We start from the raw sequence: 21,510 nt of genomic DNA, 5'->3' as shown, positions 1-21,510 counted from the left end.
AACCTAAACAGAAAAACAAACAGAACCAGAAACCAACAGAAGTAAGAAAATGATAAAGGTTAGAGTAGAAATAAATAATATAGGAACTAAAACAAAACAAAGCAAAAAACAAAGAAACGAAAACAGTAGAAGAGGTCAATGAAACCAAGAGCTGGTTCCTTGAAGAAATAAATAAAAATGATAAACTCGTAGCCAGACGAATCAAGAAAAAAAGAGAAAGGATATAAATAAATAAATCAGAAATGAAAAAAAGGAAATAAAATCCATCACCACAGAAATAGAAACAATTATGAGAATATTTTAGAAAAGTATAAACAAACAAATTGGACAACCTATAAGAAATGGATAAATTTCTAGGAACATATAAAATAACAAAAATGAGGAGGGCCTGGGTGTTCAGTTGGTTGAGTGTCTAACTTCGGCTCAGGTCATGTTCTCACGGTTCGTGGGTTCAAGCCCTGCGTCTGGCTCTGTGCTGACAGCTCAGACCCTGCTCACAGCATGAAGCCTGCTTCAGATCCTCTACCCACCCCCATCCCTGCACCTTCCCTGCTCACACTCTCTCTCAAAAATAAACATTTAAAAGTTCTTAAAAAATAAACTACCAAAAGTGAAAGAGGAAGAAGTAGAAAATTTGAACATAACAAAAATGAGCAAAGAAAGAAATCAGTAATTAAAAATTCCCATGAAACAAAATCCAGGATCAGATAGGTTCACAGGTGAATTCTACCACACATTTAAGTGAGAGTTAGTAACTATTCTCAAACTAATCTAAAAAATAGAAAAGGAAGGAAAAATTCCAAACTAATTCTATAAGGCCAGCATTACTCTGATACAAAAACCAGATAAAAATGCCACTAAAAAAAAGGACTACAGGCAAATATCCCTGAGGAACATAGATGGAAAAATCCACTGCAAAAGTGTAGCAAGCCAAATCCAAAGTATATTAAAAAAAAAAACATTCACCACATCCAAGTTAGATTTATTTCTGTGTTGGAATAGTGGTCAATATTTGCAAAGCAATCAGTGTGATACATAACATCAAAAAGGAAAAGAATAAGACCAATATGATCATGTCAATAGACACAGAATAAAGAATATGGCAAATTACATCTATTCATGATAAAAGCCCTCAATAAAGTAGGTTTACAAGGAACACACCCTCAGGATAATTAAAGCCATATATTAAAAATGCACAGCTAATATCATGCTAAATGGGGAAAAGTCAGAGTTTTCTCCTAAGGTCAATAATAAAACTAGGAGGTCCATTTTCACTACTTTTATTCAACATAGTACTGGAAGTTCTAGCCACAGCAATCAGACAAAAAATATTTTTTTAATGCATCCAAATCAGTAAGGAGAGAAGTAAAATTTTAACGATTTGTAAATGACATGGTACTTTATATAGAAAACTGCAAAGATTCCATCCCCAAGCTGGTAGAATTGATAAATGATTTCAGTAAAGTCACAGGATACAAAATCAATGTACAGAAATCTCTTGCATTTCTATAGAGCAATAATGCAGCAAGAGAAAGAGAAATTAACAAAACAGTCCCATTTACAATTCCACCAAAATAAGATACCTAGGGAGGAACTTAAATCAAAGAGATGAAAGATGTGTACTCATAAAAGTATTAAAAAAACACTTATGAAATAAATTGAAAATGACACAAAGAAATGGAAACACATTCCATGCTCATGGATTGCAAAAACAAGTATTGTTAAAGTCTTTACTATCCAAAGCAATCAACACGTTTAATGCAATCCCTGTCAAAAACAACAAAACATACTTTGCACAGCTAGAACAAATAATCCTTAAGTTTGTATGAAACACAAAAAGATGTCAAATAGCCAAATCAAACTTGAAATAGAAAAGCATACATTTTAATAATATTTGTTCTTTCAATCCATGAAGATGGGATATTTTTCCATTCCTTTGCATCAACTTCAATTTCTTTCACAAGTGTTTCATAGTTTTCAGAGTACAGATCTTTTACTTATTTGTTTATGTTTATTCCTAGGTATCTTATTGATTTTGGTGCAGTTGTAAATGGGATCTTTCCTCTATTTCTTTTTCTACTGCTTCATTATTGCTGTATAGAAGTGCAACCAATTTCTGCATATTTATTTTGTATCCTGCAACTTTACTAAATTTGTGTGTCGGTTCTAGCAATTTTTGTGGAGTCTTTCTGGTTTTCTACATAGAATATCATGTCATCAGTGTCTAGTTAAAACTTGAATTCTTCCTTGCTGATTTGAATGTCTTTTATTTATGTTTTCTTATTGCTAAACCTAGAACTTCCAGGACTATTTTAAAAAACAGTGGTGAAGGTAGATATCCCTATCTTGTTGCTGACCATAGAGGAAACACGCTCAGATTTTCCCAATTAAGGAGGATATTAGCTGTTTGTCTCTCATAAAAGGCCTTTATGATGTTGAGATATGTTTCTCCTATCCTTAATTTCTTGATTTTTAATTTTTTTTAATGTTTATTTATTTTTTGAGAGAGAGGGAGAGACAGAGCGTGAGCAGGGGAGGGTCAGAGAGAGAGAGGGAGACACAGAATCTGAAGCAGGCTCCAGGCTCCGAGCTGTCAGCACAGAGCCCGACATGGGGCTCAAACTCACAAACCCTGAGATCATGACCTGAGCCAAAGTTGGAAGCTCAGCCAGCGGAGCCACCCAGGCGCTCCAATTTCTTGATTTTTTAAAATCAAGAATGTATGTTGTACTTTGTCAAATGTTTGTTCTCCATCTCTCGAGAGGATTATATGTTTTTTATCCTTTCTTTAAACATTGTGATGTATTATGTGGATTGATTTGAACATACTGAACCACGCTTGCAGCCCAGTAACCAGTCTGCTGCCGCAGTAAGCAATGGGTCCCCTAGCTCACAACAGACCCAGGCACCCTGCGGTACAGACAAAAAAACAAAAAACAAAAAACAAAAAACCTGTGGTTTAAAAAGTAGCTAGCATATGAAAGAGTCAGCCCTACAACTCCACAAAATGAAGAGGGAGTTGCTGGAACTCTATCTGGGTAGAAGAAGCTGACAAACAGGGTCTGCACTCACCCTACGCCTTGAAAGTTCAAATTAGTGCATGTTTTGGGTATCCTAACTGGCCTGCCCCCTCAGTGAGAACCTTTAGGTGCATCCAAAAGGTTTTGGACCAACTTGTTTTATCTATCTATCTATCTATCTATCTATCTATCTATTTGTGTATATAAAATATGAATACATATATATTTATGTATATAATATATTATATATCATATTAAGTATATATATGTGTGTATATATGTGTGTGTATATATATATATAATGGAATGTTATTCAGCCATAAAAATAATTATCTTACCATTTGCAATGAAATTGTTGGAGTTACAGAATACATTGTTAAGTGAAATATTTCAGTCAGAAAAAGACAAATACCATATGATTTCACTCATGTGGAATTTAATAAAGAAAATAAATGAAAAGAAGGAAAAAAAGGAGACACATAGAGACAAACTAGGAAATGGCTCTTAATTATTGGAAACAGTGATGGTTACTAGAGCGGAGTGGTGTAGGGAGATGGATTGAATAGATAGTGGGAATTAAAGAGTGCACTTTAATGAGCACCAGGTAATTTATGTAATTGTTGAATCAGTATATTGTAAACATGAAATTAATAAAACATTTTATGTTAAGAAAAAATATTGCTTTTGTTTCATCCCAAATAGTTTGGACCATTGCATTTTTATTTTCATTTCCATGGATTTAATTTTTTTTTTATGTCTCTATTGACCCATTGGTGTTTTAGTAGCTTCTTGTTAAGTCCACATATTTGTATTTACAATTTTTCGTGTGATTGATTTCTAGCTTCATATCTTTGTGTTTGGAAAAGATCCATGGTATAATTTAAATATTCTTTAATTTATTGTAACTTGTTTTGTGTTCTATGATATGATATATTCTGGAGAATGTTCCATGTGCTCTTGAAAATAATATGTATTCTCTTGTTTTTGGATGGAATGTTATTTATATATTCATTATGCCCATCTCGTCCCAAGTGTCATTCAAAGACACTGCTTCTTTACTGACTTTTTGGCTGGTTGATCTATCTATTGGTGTAAGTGAGGTGTTAAAATCCCCTGTATTATTGTATTACTATAAATTTTTCCTTTTAATATTGTTAATATGTGCTTTATATATTTAGGTGCTCCAATGTGGGGTGTATAGATTTTTACAATCGTTATATTATCCTGGTTGATCGAGTCCTTTATCATTATGTGATTATCTTCTTTGCCTCTTGTTGTAGTCTCTCCTTTTCATTTAGTTTTCCTGAGGTTTTAGTATCTATTTTTTCTAAGTATGGCCACTCTGCCTATTTTTTTCTTTGTTCCCATTTGTAAGGTACATATTTTTCCATCCCTTTACTTTCAGTCTGTATTTGTCTTAAGATGTGAGGTGAGTATCTTGGGGACAGAATATAGATGGGTCTTATTTTCTTTTTTTTCTCTTTTTTTCTTTTCTTTTTCTTTTCTTTTCTTTTTTATTTTCCTTTTCTTTCCTTTTCTTTTCTTTTCTTTTCTTTTCTTTTCTTTTCTTTTCTTTTCTTTTCTTTTCTTTTCTTTATCCATTCCACCACCCTATGTCTTTTAATTGGAGCATTTGGGCCATTTACATTCAAAGTAATTATTGATAGGTATGTACTTATTGTCATTTTGTTGTTTTCTGGCTGTATTGTTGTGTTTCTTTGTTCCTTTCTTCTTCTCTTGCTCTCTTTCTTTGTGATTAATAAGTTTCTGTGGTGCTCTGTTTGCTTTCTTTCTCATTTTTGTTTGTGTATATACTATAGGTTTTCAGTTTGTGGTTACCATGAGGTTCATACATAACATTCTAAGTGTATACCGGTCTAAATTAAGTTGAAGGTCATTTGTATTTAAACACATTCTATGAAACCTTATTCTTCTTTACTTCTCTTCCACATTTTATGTATATGCTGTAACATTTTAAATCTTTTTATTCATTATTTTCTTAGATCAAATTATGGCCTTTTCTTTTCCATTCAATGAAGTCCCTTCAACAGGTTTTTTGTTTTTGTTTTTGTTTTTTGTTTTTTGTTTGTTTTTTAAGGCTGGTGTAATGCTGATAAACTTATTTACTTTTTGTTTGTCTGGGAAACTCTTTATCTCTCCTTCAATTCTAAATGGTAAACTTGCTGGACAGAGTATTCTTTGCTCTAGTGTTTTGGTTTTTGTTTTGTTTTGTTTTGTTTTCCATTCAGCATTTTGAGTATATCATGGCAGTCCCTTCTAAAATGTAAAGTTTCTGTTGAAAAATTGCCTGACAGCCCTCTGGCTTTTTCTTATATATAATTTTTCTTTTGTCTTTGTGCTTTAAAAATCCTTTCTTTATCTTTTGACATTTTAATTATTATGTGTCTTGGTGTGGACTTTCTACAGTTCATTTTTTTGGATTTTTTTCTGTTTCTTGAAACTGGATATCTGATTCTTTCCCTAGGTCAAGAAAGTTTATAGATACTAGTTTTTATATAAGTTTTCCACCAAGTTCTTTTCTTTTCATTCTTCTGGGACCCATATAATGCAAATATTTGTTTTCTTGACATTTTCCAAGAGATACCTTAGCCTATCCTCATTTTCCAATAATTCTTTTCACTTTTTGTTATTCAGCTTGAGTGGCTTCCATTACCCTATCTTCCACATTGCTGATATGTTCTGCATCTGTGAATCTCTTGATCCCCTCTAGTGTACTTTTCATTTAAGTTATTATATTCCTCAACTCTGGGTGGTTCTTTTTTTAATATTTTTTGTCTCCTTACTGAAGGTCTCATTGAGTTATTCCACTCTTTTTTCCAGGCCAGTGATCAGCTTCACAATCATTATTTTAAATTCTTTATTAAGCATATCATTTTTTCCTTTTCATTTAGTTTTTCTGAGGTTTTGTCATGGTCTTTCTTTTTTTTAATTTTTTAAATTATTTTATTTTATTTTTTATTTTTTAAAATTTACGTCCAAATTAGCGTATAGTGCAACAATGATTTCAGGAGTAGATTCCTTAGTGCCCCTTACCCATTTAGCCCATCCCCCCTCCCAGAACCCCTCCAGTAACCCTCAGTTTGTTCTCCATATGTATGTGTCTCTTCTGTTTTGTTCCCCTCCCTGTTTTTATATTATTTTTGTTTCTCTTCCCTTATGTTCATCTGTTTTGTCTCAAAGTCCTCCTATGAATGAAGTCAATGATTTTTGTCTTTCTCTGACTGGCTGATTTCACTTAGCATAATACCCTCCAGTTCTATCCACGTAGTTGCAAATAGCAAGATTTCATTCTTTTTGATTGTCGAGTAATACTCCATTGTATATATATACCACATCTTCTTTATCCATTCATCCATTGATGGCCATTTGGGCTCTTTCCATACTTTGGCTATTGTTGATAGTGCTGCTATAAACATGGGGGTGCATGTGTCCCTTTGAAACAGCACGCCTGTATCCCGTGGATAAATGCTTAGTAGTGCGATTCCCGGGTCATAGGGTAGTTCTATTTTTAGTTTTTTGAGGAACCTCCATACTGTTTTCCAGAGTGGCTGCACCAGCTTGCATTCCCACCAACAATGAAAAAGAGATCCTCTTTCTCCGCATCCTCCTTAACATCTGTTGTTGCCTAAGTCGTTAATGTTAGCCATTCTGACAGTTGTAAATTGGTCTTTCTTTTGAAGCTTATTCCTATGTATGCATTTTGTCCAACTTTCTGTGTTCATTTCTATGGATTAGTCAGAACAACTAATCTTGCAGGACTAGTCTTGTGTATGTCATCCCCTATGTAGGTGATGTGTGCTTGGTGACTTTTTCTGACTGGATGGAACTGTGGCTATTGTGGGGTTGGGGTTCTCCTGAGGCTGTCCATGAATTTGGTACCCTGGAAGGACAGCTAAAGCTAAAATGTGTACAGGTCTGGGTGGTTCCTGAGCTCTTCACAGAGCAGGTGTTTTAGAAGGACAACTAAAGCGGAAGTGGTTGCAAGCTGGGGTGTCAGAGGGAACACCTGTGCAGGATAACTGAAGCTGAATTAGGTGTTATTTGGGGTTTTAATGAGCTCTTCACACAGCAGGTGCCCTGGCAGGGTGACTGGGGCTTAGATGGATTGAAAGATAGAAAATCCTGATGTTTTATGCACATTGGGTGCCCTGGAAAAACAGCTAAATCAGAAGTGGGCAGACCTCTGGTTCTATGTGCTAAGGGCACTCTAGAAGGACATCTGAAGCTGATTTGGGTGCAAGCTGGGGGATTCCAGGGTGCTCTGTGCTGGGGGTTCCCTACCCGGGTGGCTGCAGCTGAAGTGGGCGTAGGCCAGTATGTCCCAATGTTTTATGCACAGAAGTCATTTTGGCAGCTAAAGCTGAAATGCATGTAGACCATTGTGTTCCAAGGATTTTCAGAATGAGAATGCACTAGAGATGCAACTAAATATGAGGCAGGGTATATGTCAAAGAGTCCAGGGATGCTTTGTGCAGGGTGTTACCTACCAGGTTAGCTAAAGCTAAAGTGGGCACATGCTGTTTTTGTCCTTGAGCTCTCTGAGTAAAATGTGTCCTGGCTGGACAGATTAAGCTGAAGTGAGTACAAGCTGGGACGTCCTGGGGCTCTCCACACTGAGGGTGTCCTTGTGTGACATCTAAAGTCAAAGTGGGTACCATCTGGGGTGTCCCAAAGTGCTTAGAACATGAAGTGTACTGGCAAAGGTACTGGAGACAAAGCTGGCATAGGTGGCTGTTTTGGGGCACTCTGTTCATGGGCCACCCTGTGGCCATCTTGGTGGAATGGATGGAACTGCTTTGGATGAGCAGCTTGGGCCTCACTGAGGAAGCAGGCCAGCTAGGATACCCAAACCATGCACTAATTTTTGCTTTCATGGTGTAGGGTGAGGGCAGACCCTATTTGTGAGTCTCTCCTACCCAGATAGAGTCCCAGAAACTCCCTCTTCATTTTGTGGAGTTGTAAGTCTGACTCTTTCATATGCTAGCTATTTTTAGAATCACAGCTTGTTTTTCTATACCCCAGGGTGCCTGGGGCCATTGTGGGCTAGGGGACCCAATGCTTACTGAGGAAGTAGGCTGGTTAGGGCACCTGAGCTCTGTTGCCATTTATGTTACTAAAGTGGAAGGAGAGCATAAACTGTGTCCAAAAGCCCTGCCCACCCAGAGAACATTCCAGCAGGTCTCCTGACATTTGGTAAAGTTCTGGAGCTAGTTCTTTTATATACTAGTTGTCCTTTTAATCCAAAGTTGCTATTTTATGCCCCAGTGCATCCAGGGCTGGCGAAACTAGGAGACCTGGGGCATGAGAAATCAGCAAGCTGGCTATCACAACTTTACCCAGCTCCAGTCTGCACTTTCAAGGTGGAGGAGGGAATATAAATTACATCACTTTCCAGTCTTTCTCATGCAGAGAGAGTTCCAGCAGCTTCTTTCCCATTTGGCAGCGCTCTGGAGCTGGTTCTTCCATATGCTAGCTGCTTTTTTAAACTGTGGCTTTTTATATGTGTCCAAGGAAGACAATATACTGCAGGTCCCTCAATACTATCCCTCCCCACTGTGGTTTGCAGTATGGGGGTAGGAGTTTCTTTCATTACTGTGTCTTCATCATTTTTGATGTGCTCTTGCTATACCATTTTGATGTCCTCTCCTTTTTTTTGTGCAGAAACTGTGTAGTGAGACTGCAGTGCAGCTTAAGGAGGAATTCCTCTATAAATAGGTATAATTTGGTGGAAGAGATGAGCTCAGCGTTTTCTGACATTGCCATCTTGGACCAGAACCAGCTCTTATATTTTTATTACACTGATTAGTGTCTTTCTTTTCATTTCAGCATGAAAACTCTTTCAAAAGTTTCTTGGAAAACAAGTCCACTGGTGATAAATTCCCTAGATTTTGTTTGTCTCAGAAAGCCTTTATTTATCCTTCAAATTTGAAGGGTTACTTTGCTGGGTAAACTATTCTTTTCTAGCATTTTTCATAGTTCTACACTTTGTGTATATCATGTCACTCTCTTCTGACTTATAGTGTTTCTGCAGAGAAATCTTCTGCTGACCAAATGGGGGTTCCTTAGTAGGTTACTTTTTTTTTTAACCTTTGGCTGATTTTAAGTCTATTTCTTTATTACTGATTTCTGATGGTTTCATTATAATGTGTTTTGGAGAAGTTCTTTTTGCATCAAGATAATAGGATGTTCTATTAGCTTGGTGGATTTGTATTTCTAAGTACTTCCCCATGTTTAAAACATCTTCTGCAATTATTCCTTTACATAAACTATACATTCTTCTCTCACTCTTCTTTTGGAATTCCAATTATTTGAATTTTTGCCTTTATGATTGTATTTGATAGCTTTTGTATGGTTTCTTCATTTAAAAAAATCTTACTTCTCTCTCTTCTTGTAACGGAATTATTTCCACATTCCTATGCTCCTTATGATTCCTTCTATCTGTCTGCCCTGTTATCAATGATCTCTATGACATTATTTGTCTCGTTTTTTGAATTCTTTGGATCCAGAAAGTGATTTCTTTTTTTTCTTATAATTTCAATTCCTTTGGTAAAGGAATCTTTAATTTTATTAATTTTATTCCTGACTTCATTGAATTTCCTTTTGAGTTTACTTGTAGTTTATTAACATTTCTCATAACAGCTATTTGATATTCTTTATCCAGTAGGTCACAATATTCTTTGTTTTGGGTTTGGTTGCCAAATTAGCATTTTCCTCTTATTAATGTATTCTTTGATTATTTTTTTAATTTTATTTTTTTAAATTTACATCAAATTAGTTAGCATATAGTGCAACAATGATTTAAGGAGTAGATTCCTTAGTGCCCCTTACCCATTTAGCCCATCCCCCACCCACAACCCCTCCAGTAACCCTCTGTTTGTTCTCCATATGTATAAGTCTCTTCTGTTTTGTCCCCCTCCTTGTTTTTATATTATTTTTGTTTCCCTTCCCTTGTGTTCATCTGTTTTGTCTCTTAGGGTCCTCCTATGAGTGAAGTCATATGATTTTTGTCTTTCTCTGACTGACTAATTTCACTTAGCATAATACACTCCAGTTCCGTTGTATTTGCTTTTGCATTTGAAGTAGACAATGCTTCCTTAACTAAACTTTTATGCTTTCTTTTGTTCTTAAAGTTCAAAAAACTGGCTATTACCAGTCTTTTTTCCCCAGAAGGTGGCAGTATAACACAAGTTTGTGGTTTCTGTCTAACCCACCAATCTTCCTCGATTAATTGAGCACCCTGTGTAGACTATAGCTTACTGTCTTCAATACACTTAGGAATGTGCACAATTTGCTTGCAGCAGAAAGGAGGGAGCATGGACTTAACAGATATATTCAGAACATTCTATCCTAAGACAGCAGAATATACATTATTTTAAAATACACATGGTATATTCTCCAGAATAGAACACACACTAGACTACAAAATAAGTCTCAACAAATTCAAAACAGTCAAAATCATAGCATGCATCTTTTTCTGACCAAAACATTATGAAACTGGAAATAAACCAGAAGAAATAAATCTGGAAGGAAAACAAACCCATAGAGGTAAAATTACATTCTATGAAACAATGAATGAGTCAACAAAGAAATTAAAGAGGAAATAAAAGAATACATGAAGAAAAATTAAAATGCAAACAAAATAGTCCAAAATATTTAGGATGAAGCAAAGTGGCTCAAAAAGGGAAGTTTATAGCAATACAGGACTATCTCAAGAAGCAAAAAAAACTCTCAAATAAACAACCTAATCTTACACCTAAAGGAGTAGTAAAAGAAGAAAAAATAAAACCCAAGACCAGCAGAAAAGTCATAATAAAGATTACAGCAGAAATTAAAGAAATGACAACAACAACCAGAGACAAATAAATAGAACAGAGGAAAGAAACAAGAAACTTTTTCCTTAAAAAAGATTAGCAAAATGTATTAACCAATAGGCAGACTCTTTGAGAGAGAGAGGGAGAATTCAAATATACAAAAGCAAAGGAAAGATAAATAAAAGGCAACACCACATAAATACAAACAAGTGTAAGAGAATATTGTGAAAAATTATATGCCAACAGAATGGACAATGCATAAGAAATGGATAAATTCCTAGTAACATATAACCTCCCAAAACTAAATAAAGAATAAATAGAAAATTTGAAAAGACTGATTATGAACAATGGAATTGAATCAGTAATAAATACATAATACACAAAAGTCCAGAACCAGAAGGATTCAAAAGCTAATTCTACCAAACACTTAGAGTTAATAACCATTGTTTAAAAAATATATACAGGAGAAAGAAAAAACTTTCAAATACATTCTTTGAGATCAGAATTAACCTGATACCAAAACCAGATAAGGACAACACACACACACACACACACACACACACACACACAAATAATTGAAGGCCAATGTCTCAGAGGACCATAGATGCAAAAGAATCCTCAATAAGATACTGGCAAACCGAATGCAACAGTACATTTAAAAACATTCACCACAAACAAGTAAGATTTATTCTGAGAAAACAAGGGTGCTTCCATATTCTCAAATCAATCAACATGATGTATCACATCAATAATACAAACAGCAAAAAGCATATGATTATTTCAATAGACTAGTAAAAAACATTTGACAAAGTACAACATCCATCCATCATAAAAACCCTCAACACAGTAGGTTTAGTGGGAACATACCTCAACATATTATAGGGTATATTAAAAATATAAAACAGCAAGCATCATAATCAATGGGGGAAAACTGAGATCTTTTTCTCTAATGTCAGGAACAAGACAAGGATGTCCACTCTCATCAATTTTATTCAACATAGGAAGAGAAATCCTAGCCACAGAAATCAAAAAAACAAAAAGAGATTAAATATGCGTAAATTGGTAAGGAAGAAGTAAAATTAATTTTTACATATAACATGATATTATATATATAAAATGCTAAAGGTTACACAAAAAACTACCAAAACTGAAAAATTCAGTAATGTCACAGTGTACAAAATCAATGTACAGATATCTGTTGCATCCTTGTACACTAATAATGAAGCAGCAGAAACAGAAATTAAGACAAAAATCGCATTTACAATTGCATCAAAAATAGTAATGGACCTAGGAATAAACCTAACCAAAGAGGTGAAAGACCTGTATTCTGAAAACTATAAAACAATTATGAAAGAAATGGAAAGTGACGCAAAGAAATGGAAAGATAATCCACGCTTACAGTTTGAAAGAATAATGTTCTTCCAAAGAAATCTATGCAGTCAATGCAATCTATACAAAAATATGAACAGAATGTTTCACAAAACTAGAACAAACAATGCTAAAATTTGTATGAAACCACAAAAAACCTGAATAGCCAAAGAAATTTTGAAAAAGAAAACAAAATTAAAGGTATCACAATTTCAGACTTCAAATTACACTACAAAGCTCTAGTAATCAAAACAGTATGATGCTAGCACAAAAATAGACAAATAGATCAATAGAAAAGAATATAAAAACCCAGAAATAATATGGTCAATTATTTTGACAGGGAGGGAAAAAAATATACAATGGGAAAAAGACAGTCTCTTCAACAAATGGTGTTGGAAAAACTGGACAGTTACATGCAAAATAATGAATCTGGACCACTTTGTCACGTCATATACAAAAATAAATTCAAAACGGAATAAAGACATAAATATTGGACAGGCTTTATGGTTATAAAAATCCTAGAACAGAGTACAGGCAGTAATTTCTTTGACACTGGCCCTAGCAACATTTTTCTAGATATGTCTCCTAAGGCGAAGGAAATAAAAATGAAATTAAATTATTGGGACTTCATCAAAATAAAAAGTTTTTTCATGGTGAAAGGAAAAATAAACAAAACTAAAAGGCAATTTACTGAATTTACAAATGACAAAACTGTTAAGGGGTTAGTATCCAAAATATTTAAAGAACATACACAGCTTAATGCCAAAACCGCCAAATAATCCAATTTTAAAAATGGGCAGAACACATTAACAGACATTTCACGAAAGAATACATACAGATGGCCCACAGACACATGAAAAGATGTTAATCATCAGTATCCGACAAGGAAACACAACTCAAAACCTCATTGAGATATTACCTCACACCTGTCAGAATGGCTAAAATGAACAACAGAAGAAACAACAGATGTTGGCAAAGATGTGCAGAAATAGGAATCCTCTGTTGGTGCACTGTTGGTGGGAAAACAAACTGGTGCAGCCACTCTGGAAAAAAATATGGAGGTTCCTCTGGAAGTTAAAAATAGAGCTACCCTACAACCCAGTAATTTAAATATTTGGTGTTTATCCCAAAAATATGTAAAAAAAACCCCACTTATTCAAAGGGTACATGCACCCCTATATTATTTACAATAGCAAAATTATAGAAATGGCCTAAATGTCCATCAAAAGGTGAATGGATAAAGAAGATGTGGTATACATATACCTTGGAATATTATTCAGCCATAAAATGGAATGAAATCTAACCATTTGCATCAACATGTATGGAACTAGAGATTACAATGCTAAGTAAAACAAGTGAGTGAAAGAATGACAAATACCATATGATTTCACTCATGTGTGGAGTTTAAGAAACAAAACAAAGTAGTAAAAGAAAAAAATATGAGAGAGAGGCAAACCAAGAATTATTCTCGTACCCATAGAAAAGAAACTGATGGTTACCAGACAAGAGATGAGGGGGATGGGTGAAATAGGTGACAAGGATTAAAGAGCATACTTACCACGTGAGAACCGAGTAAAGTATAGAATTTTTAATAACTCTATTGTCCACCTGAAACTAATATAACACTATATGTTAACTATACTGGAGTTACAATAAAAACTTAATAAAAAATAAAAATTAATAAAAATAAAAAATGCTAAAATAGAGCTACAGTAATTAAGACAATATGATATTGGCATAAGGAGACACATATAAATCAGTGGGATATAATTTAGAATGCAGATATAAACCCTTACATTTGTGGTCAACTGATATTTAAAAAGAGTGTCAAGACAGTTTAATCTAGAAATAATATATTTTTTCTTTTTTTGAAAAATTTAATTTATTTGTAGTTAAACCTGAATTTTTTCCTTGTTCCAAGGTTTTATTTAAATTCCAGTTAGTTAACATATAGTGTAATATAATTTCAGGAGTAAAATTTAGTGATTCATTACTTACATATAACACCCTTTACTCATCTCAATAACTGCCCTCCTTAATACCCATCATCCATGTAACACATCCCCCTCCCTTGTCCCCTCAGGTTGTTCTCTACAGCTGAGAGTCTGTTTTATAGTTTTCCACTCTCTTTTCACCCACTATGTTTATCCTTTCATTTCTTTTATTGCACTTAAGAGTGGAATCATACGGCATTTATCTTTCTCTGACTGAATTAGTTCAATTAGCATAATACACTGTAGTTCCATAAACATTGTGACAAATGGTAACATTTCATTTTTTGATGGCTGAGTAACATTCCATTGTATATATATATATATATACCACATCTTCTTTATACATTCATCAATCAACATTTGGGTTCTTTCCATAATTTGGCTATTGTTGACAATGCTGTTATAAACATTGGGTGCATGTATCACTTCAAATCAGTATTTTTGTATCCACTGGGTAAATACCTAGTAGTGAAATTTCTGGGTTGTAGGATAGTTCTATTTTTAACTTTTTCAGGTGGCTGCACCAGCTTACATTGACACCAACAGTGCAAGAGAGTTCCCATTTCTCCACAACCTCGTCAACACCTGTTGTTTCCTGTGTTCCTAATTTTAGTAATTCTGACAGATGTGAGGTAATATCTCATTGTAGTTTTGACTTCTATTTCCCTGATTATGAGTTATGTTGAGCATCTTTGCATGTGTCTATTTGCCCTTTTTATGTTGCTGTTCAGTATTCCCGAAACCATTTTTTGAAGAGACTGTCTTTTTCCATTGAATATTCTTTCCCACATTACCAAAAACTAGTTGACCATATAGTTGCAGGTCCATTTCTGGGTTTTCTATTTCGTTAAATTGATTTATATGTGTTTTTGTGCTAGTGCCACACTGTCTTGATCACTGCAGGTTTGTAATATAGTGTGAAGTTCAGAATTGTGATTCCTCCAGTTTTGCTCTTCTTTTTCAAGATTTCTTTGGTTATTTAGGATCATTTTTGGTTCCATACAAATTTCAGGATTGTTTGTTCTAGCTCTGTGAAAAATGGCCGTGGTATTTTGGAAGAGATTGCATTAAATGTGTAGATTTCTTAGGGTTGTATGGACATTTAAAAATATTTGTTCTTTCCATCCATGAGCATAAAATGTCTTTAAATTTCTTTGTGTCATTTCAATTTCTTTCATCAGTGTTTAATAGTTTTCAAAATACAGGTCTTTTACTTCTTTGGTTATGTTTATTTCTAGGTGTCTTATGGTTTTTGGTGTAATTATAAATGGGATTGCTTCCTTTGTCTTTCTGCTGGGTCATTAATGGTTGAATGAAATGTAACAGCTTTCTGTACATTGATTTTTTTATCCTCTGACATTACTGAATTCATGTCTCAGTTCTAACAATTTTTTGGTGGAGTCGTTCAGGTTTTCTAAATAGAATATCATGTTGTCTTAGAATAGGGATAGTCTGATTTCTTCCTTGCCAATTTGGATGCCCTTTATTTCCTTTTGTTGTCTAATTGCTGTAGCTAGGATTTCCAGTACTATGTCAAATAACAATGGTGAGAATGGACTAACTATTGGCAATTTAGTCCATTTTATTGTTAAGTGATATTCTATCATATGGATATATCACATTTTTAATACATTTATCAATTTATTGTCATTTAGGGTATTATCCACTTTTTTGCTATTATGAATAATACTGCTATAAACATTTGTGAGCATTTTTTTCCTCTGGACAAGTTTTTTTTTTTTTTCATTTCTCTTGTATATATACCAAAGAGTAAAAGTGCTGTATTATAGGGAAAGTCTATGTTTCACTTTCAAGGAACTGCCAACATGTGTTTAAGGTTACTGCAGAATTTTATATTCTTATTAGCAGTGTGTCAGGCTTCTAATTTCTCCATTTACTCTTCAGTATAATATATTCTAGCTCCATCTATGCCAATGAAAATGGCAATACGTCATTCATTTTGATGGCTGAGTAATATTCCATTGTGTGTGTGTGTGTGTGTGTGTGTGTGTGTGTGTGTGTGTACCACTTTATCAATTCATCAGTCGATGGACATTTGGGCTCTTTCCATAATTTCACTATTTTTGGTAGTGCTGCTATAAACATTGGGGTGCATGAGTCTCCTTTGAATCAGCATTTTTGTACCCCTTAGAAAAATATCTAGTAGTGCAATTACTGGGTCATAGGGTAGTTCTATTTTTAACTTTGGAGGAATTTCCATATTGTTTTCCAGAGTGGCTGCACCAGTTTGCATTCCCACCAACAGTGTAAGAGGGTTCCCCTTTCTGCCCATCCTCCCCAACACTTGTTATTTCCTGAGTTGTTAATTCTAGCCATTCTAATAGGTGTGAGGTGGTATATCATTGTCGCTTTGCTTTGTATTTCCCTGATGATGAATGATATTGAGCATCTTTTCATGTGTCTGTTGGCCATCTGGATGTCTTCTTGTCTGTTGATGTCTTTTGCCCCTTTCTTCACTGGAGGACTCATTCTTTTGGGTGTTGAATTTGCTAAGTTCTTTATAGACTTTGGATACAAACCCTTTATCTAATATGTCATTTGCAAATATCTGCTTCCATTCCATTAGTTGTCTTTTAGTTTTGTTGATTGTTTCTTTTGCTGTCCACAAGCTTTTTATCTTGATGAGGTCCCAATAGTTCATGTTTGCTTTTGTTTCCCTTGGCTCCAGAGACATGCCTAGTAAGAAGTTGCCAAGGCAAAAGTCAAAGTGACTGCTGCCTCAAATCTCCTCTAGGATGTCGATAGTTTCCTGTCTCACATTTAGGTCTTTTCTCGATGTTGAATTTATGTTTTTGTATTGTGTAAGAAAGTGGTCCAGGTTTATTCTTCTGTATGTCTCTGTCCAGTTTTCCCAGCATCATTTGCTGAAGAGACTGTCTTTTTAGACATTTTAACAATATTTATCCTTCTAATCCATGAGCATTGCATGTTTTTCCATTTCTTTGTGCCATCTTCAAGTTCTTTCATAAGTGTTCTATAGTTTTAAGGGTACAGATCTATTACCTGTTTGGATAGGTTTTTCTATACATCTTATGTTTTTATTTTGGTGAAATTGTAAATGGGATTGATTCCATGATTGCTCTTTCTGCTGCTTCATTTTTGGTGTATAGTACTGTAGCTTATTTCAGTATGTTGATCTTGTATCATACAACATTACTGAATTCATGTACCAATTCTAGCAATTTTTTTGTTGAAGTCTTTTGAATCTACACAAATTATAATGTCTTTTGGGAGTAGTTGAAGTTTGACTTCTTGTTGCTGATTCCTTGCTGGATGCCATTTATTTCTTTTTGTTGTCTCATTACTGAGGCTAGGACTTCCAGTACTAAGGTAAGTACCAATGGTGTGAGTGCACATCCATGTCCTTTTCCTTTCCATAGTGGAAAAGCTCTATTTTTCCCCATTGAAGATAATATTAGCTGTGGATGTTTTCATATGTTTTTAAAAAATTTTTAACAGTTTATTTATTTTTGAGAGAGAGTGTGAGCAGGGGAGGAGCAGAGAGAGAGGGAGACCCAGAATCCAAAGCAGGCTCCAGGCTCTGAGCTTTCAGCATAGATCTTGATGTGGGGCTCGAACGCACAGCCATGAGATCCTGACCTGAGCTGAAATTGGACGCTCAACCAACTGAGCAACTCATGCGCCCGGTATATGTTCTTTATGATGTTGAAGTATGTTTCCTCCATCCCTAATTTCTCAGAATTTTTATCAAAAATAGATGTTGTATTTTGTCAAATGCTTTTTCTGCATCTATTGAGAGGATCATATGGTTGTTATCCTTTTATTAATGTGATATATCACGTTGATTGTTTTTCAGATATTGAACCAGCTCTGCAGCCCAGGAATAAATCCCATGTGATTGTGGTGAATAATTGTTTTTAATGTACTGTTGGATTCAATTTGCTAGTATCTTGCTGAGAATTTTTGAACTCATGTTCATCAGGTTTATTGGTTTGTAAGTCTCCTTTTTAGTGGGATCTTTGTCTGCTTTTGGAATCAAGTTAATCAATTTGAACTCATAGAATGAGTTTGGAAATTTTCTTTCCATTTTCGTTTTTGGATCAGTTTGTGAGTAGTAGGTATTAATTCTACTTTACATGCTTGGTAAAATTCTCCTGAAAAGCCATGTGGCCCTGGATTTTTGTTTATTTTGAGATTTTTATTACTCATTACTTTCTATTTTGATATTGGTTTGTTCAAGGTTTCTATTTCTTCCTGTTGCAGTTTTGCTAATTTGTATGTTCCTAGGAGTTTATCCATCTCTTCCACATTGATCAATTTGTTGTCATATAATTTTTCATAATATTCTCTTATATTTGCTTATATATCTGTGGTGGTGTTTGTGATTTGCCCTCCTTCATTTGTGATTTTATTTATTTGAGTCCCTTATCTTTTCTTTTTCATATGTCTGGCTAGAGGTTTACCTATTTTATTAATTTTTTCATAGAACCAGCTCTTAGTTTCATTGATATGTTATACTGTTTCTTTAGCTTCTATAATATTTATTTCTGTTCTAATATTCATTATTTCCCTTCTTCTGTTGGCTTTCAGCTTCATTTTTTGTTCCTTTCCTAGCTCCCTTAGGTGTAAAGTTAAATTGTGTATTTGAGATTTTTCTTGCTTCTTGAGTTTGGTTTCTATTGCTATATATTTCCCTCTTATGACCACTTTTGCTGTATCAAAGGTTTTGGACTATCATGTTTACAATTCATTTGCTAACATGTTTCTTAGTATTTCTTATTTAATTTCCTGGTTACCCATTTAGTTTTTAGTAGGATGTTCTTTAACCTCCATGTATTAACAGCTTTTCCAAATTTCTTCTTGTGATTGACTTCAAGTTTGATAGTGTTATTGTCTGGAAATATGCATGGTATGATCACAATCTTTTTGTATTGAAGCTTGATTTTTGCCCCAGTATGTGCTCGATTCTGGGGAAAGTTTCAAGTGAATTTGAAAAGAATATGTATTCTGCCACTTAAAGAGGAAAAATTCTGAATATATATATCTGTTAAGTCCATCTGATCAAATGTGTCATTAAACACCATTGTTTCCTTGTTGATCTTCTGCTTAAATGATCTCTCCATTGGGGTTAGTGGGTGTTAAAATCCCCTACTATTTTTATCAATGAGTTTCTTCATATTTGTTATTAATTGATGCATATATTTGGGTTCTTCAAGGTTGGGGCATAAATATTTATGATTGTTAGATCTTCTTGTTAGATAGGCTTTTTTATGATATAGTAACCTTCTTAATCTATTGTTACAGACTTTGGTGTGATATGTAGTTTGTCTAGGGGTGCCTGGGTGGCTTGGTCGGCTGGGTGTCTGACTTCGGCTCAGGTAATGGTCTTGTGAGTTAGACCCCCACGTCAGGCTCTGTGCTGACAGCTCAGAGACTGGAGCCTGTCTCGGTTTCTGTGTCTCCCTCTTTCTGCCCCTACCTTGCTTGCACTCTGTCTCTATCTTTCAAAAATAAATAAATATTAAAAAAAAAAGAAAATCTAGTTTCTCTGGCATCACCTGGGTTGCTCAGTCAGTTGAAGTTCTGACTTTTGATTTCAGCTCAGGTCATGATCACACAGTTTGTGAAATTGAGCCCCATGCTGGGCTCTGCACTCACAGCATGGAGCCTGCTTGGGATTCTCTCCCTCCCTCTCTTTATGACCACCCCCCCCCAAATAATACACTTTAGAAAAATAAATTAAAATCTAGTTTGCCTGATGTACGTATGGTTATTTCAGCTTTTTTATTTTTTTGGAGTCCATTAGCAATATAAGTTGTTCTCCATACACTCACTTTCAATCTGCACTTGTCTTTAGATATAAAATGACTCTCTTGTATGCATGATATAAATAGGTCTTTTTTTGGTCCATTCTTTGTGCCTCCTGGAATTGGATGTCTCTTTCCTTCCCCTAATTAGGGAAATTCTCAGCTGTTATTTCTCATATTAAACTGCTGCCCATTTTCCCCTCTTTCTTCTTCTGGGACTCCTATGTTACGAACATTATTATGTTTTATGTAGTCACTGAAATCACGAAATTTACCTTCATGGTCACATATTTTCCTTTCTCTCTAATTTTCAGCTTCATTATTTCCTATAATTTTATCTTCTGTATCAATATTCATTCCTCTGCTTTTTATATCCTCATATTCATTACAATCAATTGGGTTTGTATCTTGGATATAGCATTTTTTAAAAAATTTTGGCCTGACTAGTTTTTAGGTCCTTTATCTCCGTGGTAAAGGACTCCCTGTTGTCTTCGATGTTTTTCTCTAGCCCAGGTAGTCCCCTTATGATTATTGTTTTACATTCTGGTTTAGGCATATTACTTATATCTGTTTCTATTAGATCCTTGGCTGTGACTTTCTCTTGTTCTTTGTTTTGGATTGAATTCCTCTGTCTTGGCATTTCCTGTAGGTCTCTTCTTCTGTGTTAGGAAAGCCTGTTATGTTTCCTGCTTCTGAGTGTAATGGCTTTATTAAGAAGAGATCATATACTGTTCAGGGCCTGGTGCTTCAGGAAGTGTCTCCGGTGTATGCTGTGTGCACTGTACTGCTATGTTTTGGCTGATTTTTCCTTCAAGACAGTCATCTGAAGAGTTTCTCCTTTTCTGAATTGGATAGTGTTGGACCTTGTCTAGTGTGGGTGGGTTTTGACTAAGTGTGTTTTGGTCTGCTTTTTAAAAGGAATTTAGATTATATTTCTAGTATAGCTGAAGATTTGCAACCATTATAGTCAGTAGACATGGTACATGCAGGGAGTATGTGCTGATCTTCTGCAGGAGACCTTTACTTCTGCTCTGCTCTGGCACATGTGCCCCAGTAAAAAAAGACTTGCAATGTGCTGGTGGGCAGAACTCAGTGTAATTGGCTCAAGCCTCCACTGAGGGTGCTCTGTTGTTCACTGAAGTTCATATGATAGTGGGAAAATTTTATCATCCTACTTTTTCATCCCTAGAGGAGGGAGTTCAAGCCTGCTGCTGTTCAGGAGGCCGTCACAGAAGAGCAAACAATCTCCCTTATTGTGTCCCAGGCATCTCCCAGATCGGTACCTTCTTGCTTTCTGTGTCCAGGCTCTCTCCCCACCCAGTGGTGCACTGCTTCTGTGTTTTGCCTTAGTCAGACAAGCTGGATTTAAAACTCCACATGTTATTTATTTATGTATTTACTTCCTTATTTACTTCTTTATTTAATATAATTTATTGTCACATTGGTTTCCATACAACACCCAGTGCTCATCCCAACAAGTGCCTTCCTCAATGTCCATCACCCACTT

This window comes from Acinonyx jubatus, chromosome X (assembly GCF_027475565.1).
Source record: "Acinonyx jubatus isolate Ajub_Pintada_27869175 chromosome X, VMU_Ajub_asm_v1.0, whole genome shotgun sequence".
NCBI lineage: Eukaryota > Metazoa > Chordata > Mammalia > Carnivora > Felidae > Acinonyx > Acinonyx jubatus.
The sequence above is the reverse complement of the archived record's forward strand: the minus strand, read 5'-3'. Positions refer to the sequence as shown.